Source organism: Dermacentor albipictus, chromosome 6 (assembly GCF_038994185.2).
Source record: "Dermacentor albipictus isolate Rhodes 1998 colony chromosome 6, USDA_Dalb.pri_finalv2, whole genome shotgun sequence".
Classification (NCBI taxonomy): domain Eukaryota; kingdom Metazoa; phylum Arthropoda; class Arachnida; order Ixodida; family Ixodidae; genus Dermacentor; species Dermacentor albipictus.
Window position 1 is genome coordinate 54,015,808 of NC_091826.1, and position 6,000 is coordinate 54,021,807.

The window sequence follows — 6,000 nt, forward strand, 5'->3', positions numbered from 1 at the left end:
CGTTCTATGCACAGCGCGGAACCCCGGGTGCGGAACCCCGGGTGAGTAACCCCGTCGCTGGAGGTCAGCGGCTGAGCACAAGGTCATGGACACGATCCCGAGCCGCAGTGGCCGTACACGAATGGGAACGAAATGCTCGAGCTTTTGTTTCCTTAGGCTTAGCAGCACGTTAAAAAATGAAAAGAAACTCCAGGTGGTCGAAATCAATCCGGAACCTTTCACTACGGCGTCCCCCATAATCCTGTATGTGCAGCTTCGGCACGTTAAATCCGACCATTTAACAATGAACGAATCAAATATGTCCTGCGATTAATTAACAAAGTGTTGTTTATAATGCGAATGTGGAAGTACATTTCAGATAATGGCTAGCCTTTTTTGGAAGGAACCTACTCGTATATCTAAAGCCAACTACAGACTATATCTGACGCTATAGCCGAATAGCCTGTATTAGTATACAGACTTTAATACACAACTCTGGAAGAAGTCTACGCTGTGGAAAGGAATTCTATTCGCAATCTATGGAGTGCCTGAATTGATGTTAATAAATGTGCTGCGCGCATCCCTCATCCCGTCGCCCCGCACTGATACCCTTAATCTCTCATTAACGATCATACGTTGAGTTACTCTTGATATCATAACTCACTCCAAAATACGCTGCGCGCAGCGAAGTTATCAATTTCCCTCAGCCCAGGTCGTTCACGCTCCACTTGTCCGAGCAACTGTCAGCAGTGCCGCCTGGGAAGGTATAAGGGTCGTCGCGTTCTCCGAAAGTGGGACCGCTGGCGCGTCTCAGATAAGAACGGACGGCTTGGCAGCCTTGAGCCGCTAAAGCAGGGTTCGACTACGGTTTAGTTGGTATTCCGTTGCAAACGTGACTTACAGCGCACACATGTACCGGGGAGTGTTCGTCGTCCTTTCCGCCCCCTCGTCTGTGTATGCGCTGTAAGTCACGTTTCTGAGCCGCCAGCTCCCTTCCGAGATCCTTCGATTCAACTGACCATCACGCATGGCTTCGTTATCGACGAACCCTTGGTGGTGCGCTCGGCCGGTTCTACATTCGGGTTGCCCGACGGGCGACGCGTATCGTATTGCTTTGGCTGCACTTCGCGGAGTCGGTGGGACGAGGATGTGCCAGTAGTGTGCCGGTGCGCGGGCTATACTGCTCTAGTCGTCCCGCGTTTGCAAAAAAATGTCAATGCGCTACGTGACAATAACATCCTAACGCGTTTATATTTGCCGTTGAGAGACTTTCTTGTGCAGTGTCCGTTCACTTTGGAAAGAGAGAAAGAAAGAACGCCCCCAGACAGTGCGGTCCGCGGTACGTTCGCAGCGTTAGCGCGAACGTACCGCAGCCACTGTGGCGTATGGCGCAGAACGTACGTAGCAGCAGCCACACTATGGCGTAAAACGGCGCGCTAGAAGGCGCTCGCGCTAAAACGCTGCAGTACTGGCACGGCCTCACCTTCGGGCGTCTTCGTCTCCGCGGCGCGCACGTAATAGGTTCACTCGCAGCTCGAATAACTGCGGCATGTGGTCAGCGATGCTGAGAGAGAGTGGGAGTGCATCTGGGAGCGCATCCACTCAAACTGCGAACGCCGCTCGCCGGATGGCTCTAGATGGCTATAAGTGGCTATTTTTCATCGTCCCGTTTCAAAGGTGATGCCAATAAATCATCATCAGCATCATGATCATCATTATCATTATCATCATTGTCGTCATCATCGTCATCATGGGCTAGAATCCCCGTATATGCAACCCAAGCGGAGCACACACAATAGCCTTGGGAATACCCTTGGATATTGCATGTGCTACCCGTACACAGTAAGTTTGCCAGCAGCGCGCGCTCCCGGGTACCGGTGTTTACTAGGGAGTTGTTAGGGAGTTTTTCATTTTGCGCAACCAACGTTTGGGGAAGAATACCGCCGGGTGTACAAAAGAACGCGAGCAGAGCGCGGGTGCGTTTGGGTACGCAAAGGTCCTATATATAGGGTGTCCGTTTGGGTGCGCCAAATGTCAGACTCCCTACTGCATGAAACTTGCGACTGTGCACGAGTTTCAGCTATGGAAGTGAGACCGCAATATATACAGTCCTAGAATGTTTCAGAGCGTGCGACAGCGGCCCAGTTCGGAAACCTGTTCCCTCGCAACAAGCGTTCGTGATTTAAGGCCACCGGTTCCCGTGTTACATCATCGATACGTGGCGCACTGAAAACAAACTGCAGTGATAGCAATCTAAACAACACTCAATAACTATAGAAACGCCAACCAGACGAGGCGGTGGACAGAACAAGGATATCGATCGCTGTCACGCGCCCCGGTAAAGCGCATCATTCACGCGCCGATTCCCACACTTCGCAATATCCCGCGGTCGATATTTGCACGGCACAGTGGCCACATCTGCTATGCGGGCGACTGTCGACGTAGCGTAAAAAAAAAAGTTAGGGTATTATGTTTCTGGACGTCGTGGTGCGAAAATCGGGAGCTGTTGCTTTTAAGGCTACAACACACTAGAAAAATAGGAGAAACAGAACTGCCATTGCGCGTTTGACAGAGCGTAACACGTCTACAGGCGAGCACTCACGTCTGTCGCCTTCGGGAACAGTAGAAAGGCTCGCGTGGCTTTCTGGACTTGATGAGCTGGGAGGCCAGGATCCCAGCACCTTTGCTTCGGTGAAAGCCCGATCGGCGTGTCGGCATGCTGTGTGCGTCCTGGCAATGCCACCTATCCGCCAACTGGGCCACTCGTCAAACAGCTTAATCTCAGTAACGTCATGGCACTGCGTGGCAGGAAGGAAAGGACAGCCTTCTTAGAAAATCCGAGAACACCTATAAGCACTTCTTATGAGTTGCGAATGCAGGAGCAGTAATGTCCAATTGAATGCCGCTTAGCAGTCCTTCGAGTTATGAATTCCTCGCGCACAAGCGAGCGCGTTGATACGCTTGGCTTACGCATTTCTAGATCGCACAACGCCGATGGCCTTCGATTCGTAAAATCATGCTACCTTGCCCGACTGCCTAAGAATCTAATGGGGACGCTCCCGAGTTAGGCGCAGTGATTTTGACGTCACCGCTTTCTTCACGCCTGGCTTGCCAATGGAAATTTCGGTCCTAGTAGCATGATGTCATAAAGCACAGGGCACAGGGCACAGGCTGCCTTTCTAGGAGGCGCTGGTTTATCCCAAGGGGTAAGACACTCGGCCTGTGAGCGTGGGGGCGTAGGGCCAACCTTTTCATTTCCAATTTATTCTGTTTTTTTTACACAATTAATTTTTTCATAGCGACAACCGAGGCGAAGTTAGGACGCAGGCGAGAACTTGCGCAGGCAAGGAAGTCGGGGATAACACAGGCGGCTTGCGAGGGTGACATGGCGTTGCGGCGATGCCCTTTCCTTCACGCAACACCTGGCGCGCCGGCGCTGCAGCAAGTGTTCCCTTTCCCCAGCTCTGCTCCGTCCAGACACTCACGTGACGTGACGTCTTAGCCAATGGGAATTTAGGTGCCGCTTCGCTGCTACAGACGCCGGCTTTTTCGCTCAATGAGTCATTTGATTCGTTCGCATCAATAGCCTGACTGCTCTTAACCACTCGCAGAACTTGCGGCATCTTTTCTGCAGCTTAACGTTCACGGGGCTCTGACGGTGGCAACGAATGTGTGGGATTGTGGAAAACAGCGCCGCCAAAAAAGGACAAAATAAAGAAACGACACGTATTTGAAATGCGCCGCTTTCCTTTGCTAAATTCGCGGGGTTTCACGACCGTGGGCACTGCGGCCTGGCTGGTCCCTTGCAGAATATGCCAGCCAATCACAGCGGAGCACACGTCCCGCACGTAACGCTGGGTTCCTTGCAACACCACCAGACTGCGCTCGCATCCGCGGCAGAGGTAGCGCCGACCGCGCGGGGAAAAGAAAAGAAGCAGATATGTATACGTTCTCAAAGTTGTGCGAGTTGGTACCTGTTCATTACGATACTGCAGAGGTATGAGCTACGCAAATCTAGATCAAGGACCCTTCAAAGAACAATGGAACACTTTTCATAAATTCTGTGGCAAATTGTTGATTACAAATGGAGAAGATGAAGGCCACTCTTTATCTTAGCGAATGTCGTGCCGAGACCTCAGCGTCGGTACGTCATTGTGACATCACGGATTCCTCGCGCCTCGGATGTTGCAGCGCAGAAGTAGTTGGCGAAACTTACCAAGTTGAGTTTCCCGCTCCGTTAGAATGCAATGTTGTCATTATCATCGATAAGAAATAAACTACACCTAATTAAACGCTGTCAAAATCCATCAGCTCATTGCAAATTGTTGCTGGAACCTCTCGGTGCAAACTTGCACTTCGTTCTCGCTTTTATTACATTATTTCGTGACTCACCAGACTTGCGCTAACGATAAGAGAGTGCATTCGGCCTATCGCATGAAGTGAAATTTGCAAATGCGTCCTAACTTCGTGCCAGATGTCCCTTTAAATCCGGATTTCCCTTTCTCGTCCATTTAAAAGAGCCCGGTTGAACAAGCTTTCCCACCTCGGTTTTGTTCTCTGTACAGTGCGGCCACTAATAACAGCACAGTCGTGGCCCCTTCTCATTTTAGTGCTTGACTGCCACCCGCGGGCACTCTTTCTTCCCTTTTACATCCACCCCCCGCTCCTCTTGTTCTTTCTTTTTCATTTTTCTTTTCGGACCACGAGTTGTTCCAAAAGGCACGGGGCGATTTCAACGACGGCAGCTGAGTGCTACCCTCATTTCCTTCCTCGCCACGTCCTCGGGAGGGAGTTAATAATTCCTCGCCGACCACTGCGAATCGTCACCCACGTCTTCTCTTTTCCTCGAGATAACGGACCGACCATCCTTCGGGACACGCGCAGTCACCGGCGACGGGACGAAGAACAAGCGCTCACCGACGACAGTGACTGCGTGGGGCCCGGCGCATTGCGCATTGTACGAAAACGGGAAAAAAAAAAGAAGTCAGAACGAGGAGATAAAGAAAGGGAGGATGTAGAAAGCGTCTGAAGAAACGGCGAGGGAGGATGGGGGGAGGGTAGACCCGCGAAGCGAAGACAGTCGCCGATGAAAGAGGGGGAGGGGGCGACACCGCGATGCGGTCACTAATTGGACCGGACAGTTCATAATAAGGCTGGCGCGAGCGACGAATGGTTTAGGGGCTTTCGCAATGCTTGTCCCTTCTGTCTGTGAGGATTATGTGTCCCCTGTGTCGGTATTCGGGGGTGAGGGGCATCGGAGGGGAGGAGGGGGCGTCTGCGCGGACACTTTCAAAGAAGGGCCGTAGTGCCTCGAGGCGTCCTCAACAGGGCTTTGACGGCGGCGTCCTTTTCTTTACCGCTCGTCTTTGTTTCTCCTTCGGCGTCTCCATATATCTTTTCCGAGGGGGGGGGGGGGTCATTAGGTACATACGATGTTTTTTTTTTTAGCAGGCTCGAAATAAGACTTGCGTAGCTGTTACGTCACTACTTATGACATCAAAAGATGGCCCGCACTGACGTCATCACAGCCGCAGTAGTGTGAACGGATCATCGGCGGGGCGTAAATCCGCGCTCTTATCTAATCCGCTTATCTCCATAAGCAGCATTGTGGAAGGCGCGAACGTTGCGCCTGTGTGTATTGTGTCGGTGCGTGCGAACAGTTATATATATATATATATATATATATATATATATATATATATATATATATATATATATATACCACCTTTGCCCAAGGCCTAGGAGTCATGTGGAATGAGCTGGGCGTTTGCTGAGATATATAACGTTCCGTCCCTCTTGCTTGGCGGCTTGGCACCACGAACGTTGTTCAAGATGCTGTCTTACGTAAAAATCACTTCGCGAAAAACTAGCACATGAATGTCAGTGACTGCAAGCTCTTGATTCGCGCATACGTATTGCGGTGCAGCTGGAAATGTAGGAGAGCATAGAATCGCACGTGGAACAAGTTGTGATAGTGTGTTAAATCATTATGCTCCGAGCTTCCTCACCTTATCTCTTTAA

At 51.1% G+C, this 6,000-nt stretch overlaps 1 long non-coding RNA gene across 1 annotated transcript in view; it reads right to left on the minus strand.

Annotated features, from left to right (window-relative positions):
• The window catches only part of LOC135907780 (uncharacterized), a 242,829-nt gene that overhangs the window by 109,541 nt on the left and 127,288 nt on the right, over nucleotides 1–6,000 (minus strand). Inside the window, exon 3 of the long non-coding RNA XR_010566119.1 lies at nucleotides 2,582–2,777. This is a non-coding gene — a long non-coding RNA (uncharacterized lncRNA). The remainder of the gene's footprint in view (nucleotides 1–2,581; nucleotides 2,778–6,000) is intronic.